Source organism: Capsicum annuum, chromosome 9, assembly GCF_002878395.1.
Source record: "Capsicum annuum cultivar UCD-10X-F1 chromosome 9, UCD10Xv1.1, whole genome shotgun sequence".
In the NCBI taxonomy this organism is placed as follows: domain Eukaryota; kingdom Viridiplantae; phylum Streptophyta; class Magnoliopsida; order Solanales; family Solanaceae; genus Capsicum; species Capsicum annuum.
This window is the reverse complement of record NC_061119.1, coordinates 137751016-137768091: the sequence shown is the minus strand read 5'-3', so window position 1 is coordinate 137768091 and position 17076 is coordinate 137751016.

Sequence of the window (17076 nt, the reverse complement as noted above, 5' to 3'; positions counted from 1 at the left end):
GGATTGTGGGGCGACGAAGTACAATTTCTATATTTTGGAATTTGACATTCCAAAGGAGCATATGAAACTCCCTCCATCAATGACCAAGGAACTCAATACCCGATGTACAACTAGTGGCCTACTGATGAACTCACTTTTACCCAAGGAGACAAATTGAAAGTCGATGTGAAGTTGGGTAAAAGGTTTAAATTTTCAAAATGGAAAGATCGAAGCTTGCTCGCCATGACCTCACCTCTTCCAAGTTTCAACTTGGAAGATCTGAATTTTCCATCCCTTTGCCGCTCTGTAATACCCCATATTTCCCTAGCATAGATTAACCCTCATTACATGGGTTATCCTAAATAATTTTTTTGGATATAATCAGTAATTTTCATATTTGAGCCTGCCATTGCATAGTAAATTCAATTAGCTTTCCAACGATAAAAAAATACCTAAATCCGACAATCGGGTAAGAAGTTATAGCAATTTTAAGTTACAGTCGTTAAACATCATCATTTAGGCCAGTAGCGCATCACAGTGTATGTCAATATAGCAGTTGTCAATTTCCAGTGTTGCCCTACAATATTGGCGCATCTCACTATAGACCCAGTTCACAATTGTCAATTTTCAATGTACCAACGCGATTCCACAGCATCGCGGTGCACTTCAGTTCGCAAATAAAGTAGCAACGTGACACCACCACATTGTGCCACCATGTAATTTCCCAGTTCTCATTTTCCTGTGGCCTGGCCAATAGTGGTGCATCGTGACAGGGGTCCAGATCGGGAAAATTTCATGAAAAATTAAAGTTGCACCCAGGGTTAAAACAGTCTTTTCCCATGAGTTTATTCCGCCCAGATGTGGGATTTAAGCCCTGAAAATGTGTAAAACCATTCATCATTAACTTTTTTCAAAAATAAAAAAGGTAGTTCTCTCTCAAGAAAACAAACCCTAGCCCTCAAGAATTAAGGTCAATCCCAAGAATCTCTCCAAGAACTCATCAAATTAAGGTATGTTAGATGTTCATCTATGGGTCCCTTCTACCCATGGAGTCAAACAATCCATTTTTACAGCTTCAAAAATTATGATTCATGATTTACATATATGAAATTGGATTATGTTCATGTTTTGACATTTATTGAGTTTAAATCGATGATTAATGGTAGATTTCATGAAGTGGTATAGCATGTATGTTGAATTGAGTAATCCCCTTGTTATAATCCATAAATTTGCAAGTTGATTGTTGTATCCATGTTAACCCTAAGTGTTTATGAATTAATGAACCAAGTATTCTTCCCATGTGTTTAATAAATTGTCTATAAGAATTAAATAATGCCATTATAGCATGCTAACATGTATTCCCTATTCATGTACAAGTTAATGTATTACAAGTGTTTGATGAAATGTCTCTACGAATGAATTGTGACCAAGTGAACATTGTTATGTTATTCAACATTATGCTTTTCTTTACTTTTCATGTTATCGAGTCCCGGGGGTACTTAATACCCGACAATCTAGCTGTTACTTAGAGTCAGTGTCAGTTACAGAATAGTATCAGTCATGTCACAATCAGTAGTACTTTCAGTCCCTTACAGAATTTAGTAGAACTCAGTCAGTTACAGAACTTAGAAAAAATCAGTAAGCTTAGTATCAGTCCAGTTTAGTTTAGTATACTCAGTTCAGTGTTTTTCAGTTAGGAGTAGGATTCAGCACTAAGTGAGCCCAAGGATGGGGGCTCATCTACTAGCAGAGGGTGTGATTTGTAGAAGAAATCCTTGCATTCCAGAACTACGTAGCCACGTAGGTTGAGACATCAAACCTGCTTGTTGAGGGTTGATGAGGTGCTCTACCTGCCAGTAGAGGGTACCGCCGTTCTCGTTTAGGGAACCTGCCAGTAAAGGATTACTCTTCAGCTTGTCTTTACTCGTGGCACGATACTGACACCCTTCTAATTAGGGTTATAGATTGGACCCCTATTAGTTTAGATTGGGGCATATCGGTTTGATGATTACCTCTCACAATTTTAGTTTCAGTCTCAGTCTTCAGAATAGAACTCAGTTCAGTTCTACAAAATCAGGACTGTCAGATACAGTCACCCAGTTATCAGTAATTTAGATTATCAGTGATCTCATATTATCAATATATTCAGTTAACAATTATCAAATTTAGTTCTAGTATACTCAGTTATAGTATGCACAGTATATTCAGTAGTTATAGATCCTCCGTGTATGCTAATCTAGCTCTTGCATATCATTTAGTCAGTTATTGTTCATTTATATGAACCCTTGCATTCAGCATTACCTCATCTAGCATACCAGTACATTCCCACGTACTGACGCATACTTTTCTGCACTATGATATTTCATATCATAGGTTCGGATGCTCAGGTTCCTGATCGCGCTTAGCCAGATTCAGCCAGCTGTTGTATATTTAGAAGTGAGTCCTCATCTATCGAGGATATACTTTCATTTCATTACTTTAGCTTAGTAATATTTTAGTATATGGAGTTAGTTAGGAGATTGTCCCATCAACTCCACTTTCAGACAGTTTCAGTTAGAGGCTTTCAGAATAGATTCAGACAGTATTTTATATTCAGATGTTATTATTCATTATTAGTATTTCAAATATTTGAACCTTATGGCATTTCAGCCTATTATTTCACAATTAGTTCAGTATTATTATTTCGTGCTCATAGGTGATATCATTTATGGGTTAGCTTGTGGTCCTAGGGGGTAGTCTCGGGTCATTACAAACTTGGTTCCAGAGCCTAAGGTTCAACAGTGTCTTAGAAAGTCTGAAATTCGCATCAAGTAGAGTCTTGTGCATGGGGGTATAGCGCGCCACACTTATGGAAGAGGCTATGAGATGTTTTAGGAAAAATTTCTCTTCTTTCAGTATTCATGTTATGTGAGTAAGCAGGAGCTCAAATTAATCTCTCAGTCTAATTTGTTTGCTTCTTTTATTTACAGAACACACCTCCCGAAAAGACTAACAAAAGAAGAATCGAAAACCAGTCAGCCCCTCAGCCCGTTCAGGTAGATCCCTGGACGAATATGTCTCTCACGTAGAATTTAGAGCTGTATTTACTACTCAAGCCAATTTTGTCGTAGCTAAGAATGAACGGCCAACTGTTGTTCTGACCAACCCAGTGGCCAATACTGCTGTAACCAAAATTTAGGACTTCACCCAGATGAATCCTCATTTCTTTATGGGATCTAAGTCTGAAGAGGATCTACAGGAGTTTCTCAATCAGGTTTAGAAAGTCACAAATATCATGGGAGTGACTTCCAGTGAGAGTGATAAGTTAGTCGTATATCAGCTACAAGATGTAGCCCATACGTGATTTAAGAAGTGAAAGGTAGACAGAGGTATAAATACAAAGCCTATAGTGTGGGAAAAGTTTAATACTGCCTTCCTAGATAGATTCTTTTCCTTAGAGCTGAGAAAAGCCAAAGTGTTAGAGTTCATCAATCTCAGACAAGGTAGCATAATTGAAAAAGAGTATTCCCTCAAGTTTACTCAATTAGCCAGGTATGCTCCTCATGTAGTAGCAGACAATAGGTCCAGAATGAGTAAGTTCACATCTGGGGTGTCAGATAGTATGGTTAAGGAGTGAAGGACAACAATGTTGATTAAAGAGATAGACATATCTAGGCTTATGGTCTATGCTTAACAAATTAAGGAGCAGAAACTTAAGGAGAATGAGAGGGAAAATAAGAGGGCGAGAATAGGTAGCTTTAATTTCAATCAGCCTAAGTCAGATGGGGGTAACCATTTCTAGTTTCGTCCAAAGTCTTTAATTCCAGCTCTGTCCTCAGCCGGTGTATCGATGACCCAGAATAGCATAAGAAATGGTCGTACTAATTTATTTTGTAAAGAGTGTGGTAAGAATTATAAGGGTATATGTATAGCTGGCAGTGATATTTGTTTCGGGTATGGTAAGCCAGGCTACAGAGTCAGAAATTATCCTAGTCAGGTTCTCAAGGTTAGTATAGTAGTCCTTTAGTTCAGTCAGGTCGCTCGAATCAACAAGGTGTCGCTTCTAGTACCACCAGTCGGCAATGCCTAAATAGTTTTTACGCACTTTAGTCCAGACAAGATCAATAGAGTTTTTCTGATGTGGTCACTGGTATGTTACAAATCTCTCATTTACATATTTATGCCTCAGTTTCAGATCTCAGATATTCAGTTATGATTTAGTTTGTGGGTGTCCTGTGCATAGTCTCATGCTTTTACTTAGTATCTCAGCCAAGTCAGCATTCCCGAGGGACGTAGTGTCCCAAGGGGGAGATGCACTATAACCCTCGAGCTACACGATCTAAACCTTCTATTTTCTCTTCACGTAATGAATCTACTCAAAGTAATGGGCCTTCATAGATGACCCTCAAGTCCCAATCTTAGTCATATGACCATTCCCCTATCATGACACGTATCTAAAAAATTAGTTCAGTTAATGTATCATGAGTAAGACTTAGTCATGTCCTTATGTTCCCGTTCATGCATATTCAGTCACATATTCATTAATATGTTCAGACATGTACTCATGCATCAGACATGCATGTTTAATATGTAAATTCAACTTATCAGTATGTTCATTCATGTATCCCGTGCATCAGATGTGCATGTTTAGGATATAAGTTCAGTCTATCATACCAGTCACATAATCATGCTATATTTGTGTATGTCTAGTTTAATTTATAAACTCAGTCTGTCCGTACTCTCTCAACTTAACTAGCCATATTCGAGGATGAATATTCCCAAGGAAGAGATATTGTAATACCTCGTATTTCCCTAGCCTAGATTAACCCTTAGTACATGGGTTATCCTAAATAAAATTTTTGGATATACTCAATAATTTTAATATTTGAGCCTGCCATTACGTAGGAAATTCAATTAGCTTTCTAACGATATAAAATTTGTCTAAATCTGACAACCAGGTAAGAAGTTATGGCAATTTTAAGTTTCAATCGTTAAACATCGTTATTTAGGCCAGTAGCGCACGTGGAGTGTGTCAAAATAGCAGTTGTCAATTTCCAGTGTTCTCTGCGATACTGGCACATTGCACCATAGACCCAGTTCATAATTTTCAATTTTCAGTGTACCAACGCGATTCCACTGTGTACGGTGCACTTACAATTTGCAAACAAAGTGGCAACGCGATACCACCGCATCGTGCCACCATGTAATTTCCCAGTTGTCATTTTCCAGTGGCCTAGTACGATAGTGACGCATCCTGCCAGGGGTCCAGATTGGGAAAACTTCACAAAAATTAAAGTTGCGCTCAGGGTTAAAACAATATTTTCCCATGATTTATTCCTCCCAGATGTGGGATTTAAGCCCTAAAAATGTGTAAAACCCTTCATTATTAACTTTTCCCCAAAATCAAAAGGCAGTTCTCCCTCAAGAAAACAAACCCTAGCTCTCAAGAATCAAGGTCAATCCCAAGAATCTCTCTAAGAACTCATCAAATTAAGGTATGTTAGATGTTCATCTATGGGTCCCTTCCACCCATGGAGTCAAAGATTTCGTTTTTTCAAGAATTATGATTCATGATTTACATATATGAAATTGGATTGTGTTCATGTTTTGACATTTATTTAGTTTTAATCCATGATTAATGGTAGATTCCATGAAGTGGTATAACATGTATGTTGAGTTGAGTAATCCTCATGTTATAATCATGAATTTGCAAGTTGATTGTTGTATCCATGTTAACCCTAAGTGTTTATGATTTAATGAACCAAGTATCCTTTCCATGTGTTTGATAAATTGTCTATGAGAATGAAATAATGCCATTATAGCATGCTAACATGTCTTCCCTATTCATGTACAAGTTAATGCATTACAAGTGTTTGATGAAATATCTCTATAAATGAATTGTGACCAAGTAAATATTGTTATGTTATTCAAGATTATGCTTTTCTTTACTTTTTATGTTACCGAGTCTTGAGGGTACTTAATACCTGACAATCTAGCTGTTACTTAGAGTCAGTGTCAGTTACAGAACAGTATCAGTCATGTCATGATCAGTAGTACTCTCAATCCCTTACAGAATTCAGTAGAACTAAGTCAGTAACAGAACTTAAAAAAACTCAGTAATCTTAGTATCAATCCGTCTAGTTCAGTATACTCAGTTCAGTGTATTTCAACTGAGAGTAGGATTCAGCACCGATTGAGCCTAAGGATGGGGGGCTCACCTTTCAGCAGAGTGTGTGATCCTTAGAAGCAATCCTTGCATACCAGAACTATGTAGCCAGTAGGTTGAGACATCAAACCTGCCAGTTGAGGGTTAATGAGGTGCTCTACCTGCCAGTAGAGGGTACCATCGTTCTCGTTTAAGGAACCTGCCAGTAAAGGGTTACTCTTTAGCTTGTTTTACCCATGGCACAGTACTGACACCTTTCCAATTGGGGTTACAGATTGGAACCCTATTAGTTTAGATTGGGGCATGTCGATTAGATGATTACCTCCCACAGTTTTATTTTTGATCTTAGTCTTCAGAATAAAACTCAATTCAGTTTTACAAAATAAGGACTGTCAGATACAGTCACTCAATTATCAGTAATTTAGAATATCAGTAATCTCAGATTATCAGGATATTCAGTTATCAGTTATCAGATTCAGTTCTAGTATACTCAGTTACAGTATGCACACTATGTTCAGTAGTTACAGATCCTCCATGTATGCTAATCCAGCTCCTACATATCATTTAGTCAGTTATTGTTCATGCATATAAACCCTTGCATTCAGCATTACCTCACTAGCATACCAGTACATTCCTACGTACTGACATATACTTTTCTGTGCTATGATGTTTCATATCATAGGTTCGAATGCTCAGGTTCTTGACCGCGCTTAGCTAGATTTAGCCAGTAGTAGCAGATTTAGTAGTGAGTTCTTATCTATCAAGGATATGCTTTTATTTTAGTACTTTAGCTTAGCAGTATTTTAGTAGATGGAGTTAGTTGGGGGATTGTCCCATCAACTCCACTTCCAGACAGTTTCAGTTAGAGGCTTTCAGACTAGATTCAGACAGTATTTCAGATTCAGATGTTATTATTCACTATCAGTATATTATTCCATAATTATTTCAGTATTATTATATAGTGCTCATAGGATATGTCATTCATGGGTTAGCTTGTGGTCCTTCGGGGTTGTAAGCACCGTGTGACGACTAGGGGGTAGTCCCGGGTCATTACATACTTATTGCATATTAAATGAAAGTTGGGATAGAGATTTAGCTCTTTTAAGTAGAGACACAAAAGAAAATGGTGGAGGCATCGTGCTAAGATATTAAACTAAGCGCTCGATGGGAGGCAACCCATTACGCCATGAAAAGTGGCACATATCATTTTTATTTATGCATGATATAATAGATTTTGTTTTTACATTTCTTCATGCATAATCCATGAAATGCTAGCACTAGGAGGAATGTTGAAAGAACTTGAAAAAGGGAAATGTGTGAAATTGGCAAGTTTGGACTAAACAGAAAGTGCAGGAGACCCAATTTTTGGTCTTAGTTACTGTCACTGTGGTCTGTACCACCGTGATTATGGAGGTGCGTGACCACAATCATGGAACTAGGACCGCGATTGTAGTCAAATCAATTTAAATAACCATCCAAATGCCACTTTCCCTCATACCCTTATTTCACTTTCTCTCAAAATTCTCTCTAATTTTTGGCATTATATTGCATATCCAAGTATTAATTCATCCCGTGTATCATCTAACTTGGTAAGTTGTCTCAACTCCGTTGATTTGGATAATTATATGCTTAGAACTTGTAGTTTAGGAGAGGCCTAAAATGATATTTTTAGTGCTAAATACGTGCTTACTTTTGACTATTATTGTGGTTAGCTGTTGTAGTTGGTGTACACACTAATGGGGAAGTCTTAAGCACCCAAATTTAAGGTTTAAATGGTTGAAATTAATGTGTACACCTTGTGCTCGATTCAATACCCCTATTAATTACATGTTAACTTCTTTGAGTTTGGGGATATAATCATGATAACTAGGCTCGAGTAACTTAGTCTTAATGCTTACGTGCCTAGTAGAACACATAGTGGGGATAAAATTATATGTTCTAACTGAAGTGCAGAATTGCAGACTACGATCTCAGGTACTGCAATCACGGTCCCGATGACCGCGATTGCATCACCACGGTCCGGTCACTGCTCTGTGATTGCCATACCTGAGGGAAGTGTCTTCAGGAACTGAAAAATTCTGTACATCCATTTCTGCCCCCAAAACCTTCTATAAGACTCTCGCATACATTTATTTGTTTGATCTAGCATATTTTTGGTGTGATAGTATTAATGATGGACTAAGTGCATTATTTATAGGATCTAAACCTCAGAGATGGAGGGATTTGACAACACCAAATTCATGACCCCAAAATGTTAGAACCGCTACAATGCGGATTTGCACAGGACTCAGTTACTCCCTGAAAGGGGTATCAACTTGGACAAAGTAGAGGAAAAGTTCCAAGCTTTCATGCTAGACTTACTCAGACTGGGTGGCTATGTTTTGCCTCAGAACCCTATGCCGCTAATGAGCATTGGGTGCGTGAATTCTACTCTAACTTAAGCATAGTTTCTTTCACACACTCAATAATGATAATTTAGGAGAAGCAAGTAAACTTTGGGACAGAGCGAATCAACGAGGTGTATGGATTCCCAAATTCTGACATGTAGTAGTTTGATGCAAAATTATGTGAGCCAGGTACCTGGATGGCAAATATTTTATGTCCTGGCAAGGATATTCCCTAGGCCACTACCAAGAGAGACATTCTGATGAATAACTTCACAGCTGAGGCCAAACTTTGGCTGAATATTATCTGTAGTCGAGTATCGTCATGCACTTACGTTATAGACTTACGAGCTCGGATGGTGACCTATCTTCTTTATGGCATCGCCCTAAATATGGCCAAGATTGTGCATTCAGAATGGAGGTATATCAGAAATCCTGGAGGCACATATTTTCTCCTCCCTTCCCTTATCACAGAGTTATGCAGGAGGGCACAGGTGGAGAAGAATGCTATAGATACCTAGGTGCTCCCACGCCCTCATATCTTTTCACTTAATTTTAGAAGTGAGGGTGCCCCAGGCCAGAGCAAGAAGAGGAAGGCAACTCTGGCAAATTAACCCAAGAGGGCACAACTTTTATAGACCTTGATTAGTCAACCCCCTCGATGACATATCAGGTAAGATGCGGGCGGTTAGAGAACTACTGTCCAGACTACCTCAGGGACTGGGAGAGTCTTTCATCGCTCATCACTCGTACATAGCTCAATCAGACTATGAGAAATATAGAGAGGAGCAGGAAAAGTAGAGAGCCATGTTGCTCATTTAGAGAGAGCTTATTCAGCCTTAGCTGCATCACAGAGGGACCTCATGGATTCACATAATAAAATGGTGAAGGGAGAGAAAAAATGAGATAAATTCTTTAAGAAGCTGTAAAAGGAGGTGAAAGGCATCTTCAAGATACTCAAGCCTAACCATCGACTACCTTCACTTAGGATGAACAATTAGGATGAGGCCTCTACTGATTGGTCTATTGATGATGCTGAGGGTGATGGCGCAGAGTCAGCGGGAGAGGATAACTCTCGATTCATATTCAGGTAGACCCCTTCTACTCTTGCTAACTTGCACATGTAGTGAGGACACTGCACCCTTTTAGTTGGAGGCGCCTCGAGATTTGTATTATTTTGATGATATATTGCTGGATATTTTTATTTGATACTATTTTGGGATGACATTTTGGATACTATTTTTATTTTTAAATGCTATATTTTGGGTAACGAATTGGTGCCCACGTTTTATGGATTAGCATGTTTTTCTTTTAGTATTAGTTTTTCTCTTTTCACTTGATCTTTTATTTTGATTTTGATTTTGGGTACCCGATTGGTGCCCACGATTTATGGATTAGCATGTTTTTCTTCTAATACTAGTTTTTCTTTTTTTACTTTAGCTTTTATTTTGACTTTGATGATGCATGACAAGCTTTTCCCTGTGTTGAGTGACGACATTTGTAAGGGTAAAACGTCATGTTTGGGATTTAAGGCATAGGTGCAGGGGAATTCTGAGTACCCGTAGCATAAATATCATGATGCAAGGGAAGTCTGAGTACCTATAGCATTGTATAGTGCAAATTTAGGATCACATTATACGTCATTGGTAAAGTCTAAGTAGCCATATGGTTAGTGTGCCCATTTTGAACCAAAATGTGAGGCTAAGACTTTGGTTGTTGCCTTAATTTAGCAAATTGTGTATGGTGCTAATTTAAAATAAATAACCCCCTTCATCCAAAATTTTTCAAAACAAAATCAAACGCATGGACGTGAGTAATTTTGTAACAAAACTTTTTATCTTTCTGTGTCTTTATAATTTTGACTTACGAATAGAAATATATACCCCTATTTTGTCTCTCGCAGGAGGGACACTTGAGCCCCCTTGGCGAATTTTGCATGCCATGTGTGGTGAGATTTTGGTATTCATCTGTTGTACACTTATGTAATCTAGAACTTACCCCGTTAGTCTTTCAAAACTAATTTGGATTGTATGAGGTTGGATAAATGATCTTAGGCTCCTTTATAATTTTGGAATCCACTCTAGACTAAAAAGCCTATCCATGTATAATTATAATCTCTAGTACCCACTTTAAGCCTTTGGACCTTTCTTTGACAAACTCATTACAAATCCTGATCCATTCTTTTTATTCCTCTTTTGAACCAAACCCTCCTTGAATTTAAAAATGTAAATTGAGCCTAAAAGCCTAATTTGGGGGTGGTAAAGGTTGATAAAAGAAAGTGTGAGGCTACAAAATTATTAGTGAAATGTCGAATATGCTTAAGTGTTGAAAATAAAGGAATAGAAAAACAAAGGATCCAACAAAAGGAATGAATTGCACGAAAGTTGCAACAAAAAGAACGAAATAAATGGGTAAACAAAGAAAGCAAAATGTAGGCATGATAAAAGAGTGAAAACAAAGTAGAGTGGCCCATAGTAAAAAAGAAAGATTGAAAAGTGTGATATAGATGTTCAAGGAAGGGTGTAGCCATGTTGTTCCCGAAGGATATCTACCCTAACCCAAACCTACATTACAAGCGTACAAAGTACTTTGAGATCTCCAACCATTTACTTTCTTTGTAGTGACAATTGAAAATAGGGGAACGTTTATGGTATAACACTTGTTCCATAGAGATATCTTTTGTGTGAGAGAGAGTTCTTGTACTTAAAACTCCTTGTTGCATTTTTGGTAGCTTGGTACTTAGAGTTTTCTTTCTTATGAGGATTGGCTTGTGAAAAAAGTTGGCGTGGGTGATTTTGTCGCCTTCCGAAGAATGAGGTAAATGGAGTATAGCTAAGTTGTGTTCAAGAGAAAGCCACCTCTAGAGTACTGGATATTGTTGTTTGGTTGCTTTTTAAAATCCTATGTATCCTTGAATGTTGCATCTTATAATGAGGGGTGTAGTGAAAATTAGCTTAGCCCGTATGCAATGAGCTACTTGTGATTGCGACTTAAGTTAAAGTCATTGTGAGCTGTAAGGTATAAAGTTGGGCATAAAAAATTATTGTCTCATGGTAAGAGGTAGTGTTACTTGAGGACAAATAAATGCTTTAAGTTGGGGGTGTTGATGAGTGATGATTTAACCACTCATTCTCACTAAATAGTTGTGCACATTACCTCTTTTTGAATGAATAAATGAGACATATTGGTGATAAAATGCACTAATACCCACTCTTTGCAGACATATAGTTGAGGAGATAGAAAGATGTGGATTTGAGCTTAAAATGATCAAAAATGGAGCAAAAAAGTGCAGCTTAATACTTAGAGCAGAAAGGCCTCAGGTACCGCGTCCTCGGTCTGCTGACCGTGATCACGACAGTCAAGCAAAAGTCATTCAATTGCAATTATAGATGTTACCCGCGTTCGCATAACCGAGGTCGCAACCAGACCCACGCGATCTCGGCTTAGCGGGAGAAATCAGCCCAAAGGCAAAACTGGAAATGCACGCGGCTGATTCTAATTTTGACAAAAAGATTCAATCCTTAGCATGATGGAGGAGAATTTATCTTCCCTAATTTTTAGGTTTAGCTCTTGAATTCATAGACTTCATTTTTGGAGAAGAAAATATTGTTTAATTTTTGGGTGAAGAATCCATTGGAGACTTTCTAAGTGAAAGATTCCCTCACTTTCATTGTTGATTTGTGGGAGTACCAAGTTTGAAGTAACATTCACTTAAGCTTTAATAAATTACTTCAATGGAGATTATAGGTATATCTATGCTTATTTATCTTATGTATAGCTAGATCTCCCTCTCGAGGTTATGTGTAAATAGGGGTTAAAATGTGTACGGGTTGTTATTGATTAGCTTCTATTTAGTAGTTTATGTTTATGGGTTTTATCATTGCTATGCTAATTTGGTTGGTATTTGGTAGGTGAAAGCCCCAAATATGCACATGGGTATGATGAGTGAAAGCTCCATGCTCTAGAAAACCCAAAACCATCTTCGAAAGAAGGGTTTTGGGTGAAGTTTAGGAATCTATATTATCCTTGAAAGAGGGATGTGGAGACCAAAGCAATGATAGACAATCGTGTGTGTAGTTTGCTAAATTTTCACTATCTTAGACATAAGGGTGAATGTAAGGTTGACTATACCATGGGTATCATCCTAGAAATAGGGATGCCTAGATTGAGGTTGTGATTACCAATTATTGAACACACCTATTACGTATTCGAAAAAATCAATGGGTGAAAGTTTGGTGTTTTGTTGAAAGACTAGCATCAAATTCTATAACCAAACCTACCTATATTTGACTTACTAAATTGATGTTGATTTCTAACACCCACATACCACTCCCTTAGTAGTGCATAATCCCAAGACCTGTGCATACCTGTTAAAACTCTAATTATTCATAGCCCCAAATTTATACTAGAAAACCCCAAAAAGAAATTTTAGTGTAGATACCTACCTCCCCTATTTTTTTCTTCTTGTAACATTGGCTTGGATTTAACTTGTATCTATTATTTTGAATTAACTTGATTGCCACTCACATTGTTCCTCGTGGATTCAACTCTGACTCCAAAGTTAGGTAAATATATTGACGACGATCGCCCTGCACTCAAATTGACGCGTAAGTTGAATGTTATTAGTGAGGTGGCTTATGAGTTAGCCTTATCTCCAGATTTTGCTGTTGTCCACCTAATTTTTCATGTTTGCATGTTGTAGCGATACATTCCTGATCCGTCTCATGTGCTTATATGGGATTTAGTTTAGTTGGATGAACGGTTGACCATCGTAGAAGAGTTTGTGCTCATTTTGGCTAGTGATGTTAGATGGTTGTGCACTAGGGAGATTCCTGTAGTTAAGGTTCAGTGGAGGCATCATACGGTAGAGGGGGATACTTTGGATATCAAGAGAGAGATATGGACCTAGTATCCTCACATGTTCGGGGCTTCAGGTACATCCTAATCCTTGATTTTTGCGGATGAAAACCCTTTTAGTAATGTATATTGTAATGACCCTTCAGGTTATTTTTCATTTTTTAAATTTATTTTCATCTTTATATATATTATATATCTTTCCTAAGTCATTTATGATCTGCTGGGACTGACAATTTGGTTATTGTTCAGTTCATTTGGTTTTTAGAGTCAATTGCTTGTTTTGAAGTCTTCGCTAGTTCAAATTGATTACTGGGAAAAAACTTTAGCCAAACTATCTCGTATGCCAGTTCTAACTATTCCAACAACTCCAAAATATCAATTTTAGGCTAGGTGAACTCTTGGTTCAAGTCTCGAGGCACCCAGACTTATTTCGACCAATTGGTCAGAAAGTCAAGAAAATGGATGTTGGGTGTGGGATCCACTTTTTATAAAAATAACCTTGGATGGAAATTTTGACTGTTCTATTGAGTCAGGAATGTTGAATTAATAGGGTAGTACAGTCCATTTACGTATATGGAATTTCAGATGAATCCCAAGAGGTTCACAGAGGCATGGAAAGTCTCAGTTGTGTTAGTGTACTCGCTAACCAGGTCGCGATCGAGACACCCTCAGTAGAAGGACAAGAGTCATAAATATGATTGCTGGTCATCGTGAAAGCGATGTGGCCACTAGGGGGTAGATATCGCGATTGTGAGGGTTGGATCGCGATAGCGACTCCCGAGCACCTTGGAAGGGTATAAATATTCCTTTTGTTGCCCTTTTTCACCCTTCTTCATCCATTTCCAAGAGATTTAAGCCCTAAATATTGATAAATCTTAGGATTAGAGCTTGTGGGTGATTTGGGGAACTTAGATAATGGTTATTACACGATTCTCCTTCGAAATTGTGGTAAGATTTCTTCAAGTTCTTGGTTGATTTTCCCTTTTCTTCTCTAAAATCCCTAAAAAATTTGCTTACTTGATTTTAGCACCAATGTAGCTTGAATTTCACTCATTTTTTTAGGATAATTACTCCTTGAGCATAAGAAAATTTTGAGTTGGCTTTGAAAATATAATTTTCATAGATGGGACCCACATGAGATTTTTGAGTAATTTGACCTGAAGAAAAATAGTGTAATATGGGTATTATTATTCTTATTATGGTGAGTAAATTGTGATTTTTATAGTATGGCACCTTGCGAAAGCTTCTCATAAGGAAAAGTTGGTGATTTAGCAAATTCTTCGAGCTTTCTACGGTGTTCAGATAGGCTAGGTTTCACCTATTCTTAGATTAAGCTACATCTTAGTATAGTTATGATATTATGTTAGATTTGAGATGGGTTTTAGGTGTTGATGGAGTGATTGGCAATTCTTGGTTAGTTGAACCGTTTAGGCTATTCAGAGGTCATAATTTAGACATAATTGATCTAGTTGTACTTGCTTTCAGTAAAATTTATATCTTGGGGTTTATTGTGGCTTTTTTAGATACCTTAACCTAGACCTTGGTAGAATTTTCCTTTTAAAGGGTTTCAGAGATTTAGAAGTGGGCTCTTCGACCCATCTTAGGCCATGATTCATGTCGTTTCTTGTAACCTTTTATATGTTTGTTATACACCTTAAAAATTCTCACAAGGTAATATTGTGGAGATTTGGCACTTGATGGTTATGATGGGTTGGTATTGGGTGTTGATGCTTATTGGTATTATGATAATGATATATACACACATATATATTCTTTAGTTCGAGTTCGGGTATTATTTATGATATTGGTTATATATATATACCGGTTCGAGTCCAGATAGTGGCCATGATGATATTAATGATATAAATATCGATTCTAGTTTGGATAATGATTATGATATTAATACTATAAATACCAGTTCGAGTTCGGATAATAATAATGATATATATATCGGTTCGAGTTCGGATATTAATTACAATATTGCTTATATAACTATCAATTTGAGCCTGGATATTTCTTATGATATTAATTATGTGATATTGATTCAAGTCCGGCAATGGAATATGATGTTGAGATATGGGTCGGTTCAAGTCCTGAATGAGAAATTGACTATAGTGTGGTATGACATGGATAGATTCTAGTAGTATTATGAAAAATGGAACATGATGGTGGTTTGGTTTATGATTTACTTGATTGTACACTCTAGGCTTATGGGGGTTTACGTTGGGTTATTTACTTTCCACATTTATTGGCTTATGGGATCAATCTTGTAGTTATAATTGCTTGTTCTTTATGTTATTATTCCGATTTATTTATTTCAAAGTGTATAAGGATGTTGGAGTTATGTACAAAATTTCCCCATTTTCTTGACTTAGTTATGTTATTTTGTAATTTATCGTATTTATATCATGATTTAGCTCAGTCGGTTGATGATGCCTACTGGGTATCCATGGGTTTGATACTCATACTATACTTTAGTACCTTTTTGGTGCAGATTTTAGTACTAGTTGCCACCGTTGATTTGAGGATCGTGCTGTGTTAGATTCCAGAGATCGGGTGAGCTCTTGGAGTCAGAGTTGCCCCATTTTCCTTCTATGTACTAGTCTTTTATTTTGAGATAGATTGTATGGACTATTCTAGAACTTATGGTGTGTTGTAGTAGCTCTTGTACTAACTCTACCAGGTCATGGAATGGTTTTCTATATTATGACTACCTTTTAAAACTATTTCTATTGCCTTGCTTATTTTCGAATCGTATTGTCTATTTCTCTCTTTTGGGGGCACTTTCCACTAAGTTAACCCATTACATTTAACTTCTGATTACGATTCAACTTACTTACTGGCGGAATAAAATAGGTGTCGTCATGACTCGTAAATTTGGTCATGACAATAAAAAAGTTTTAGAAAAAGATACGAAAGTTGATAATACAAGAGTAATATAGGCATTTTGAAAACTTAATTAGGATAAGGGAGGGGGGGAGATGATTATTATCCAAGGTTGAGGAGGGTGGTTAATTTTTAAAATAAAATTTGGGGGTGTAAATGGTTTTCACCCAAAGTGAAGTGTAGTTACGTATAGTAATTTTTTTGAGAAAATACATAATTACCCACTTAAATTAAGACCTGTTTTTTAAGAAGATACTTAAAACTTTACGGGAGTCGTATTACTCTACTAAACAACTTTGAACACGTATCATTACATTCTATTTCAACTACCCGACATAGAAAGTGTATACACTCTCTTACAGAGTGTGAATGACCTAAAAATAATGACTATAATTTTATTTTATAATGTATTTTCATATTTTTCTTGTAACTTTTTTTTCTTTTATGCTTTACTTTCTTTTTTATTTTTCAAAAATCCGTTGCTATCTCCGCTGGAACTCAATGTCACCATTTTTGCTACAACTTCATCCATCTTCTCTTACTATTAACATTTTTATTCTTTTAACTCTAAAATCTTATCTACAAATTTTCTTTGCATTTTAGATAATTTATAATTCCATTAAATTTCAAGATGATTATGAGGTATTATTTTAGGGTTTTTATCTAAATTTCAATCAAGCTTCTTGTTATTTTATGAAATTTACTGATTCTTTTCAAAATTAGCATTTCTAATTTTAAGGTCATCTAATAAAAAGATAAATTAATCAATCATACCTCCAAAATATTAAATTTGTTCAGAAAAATAATTAATTTTGTTATGAATCA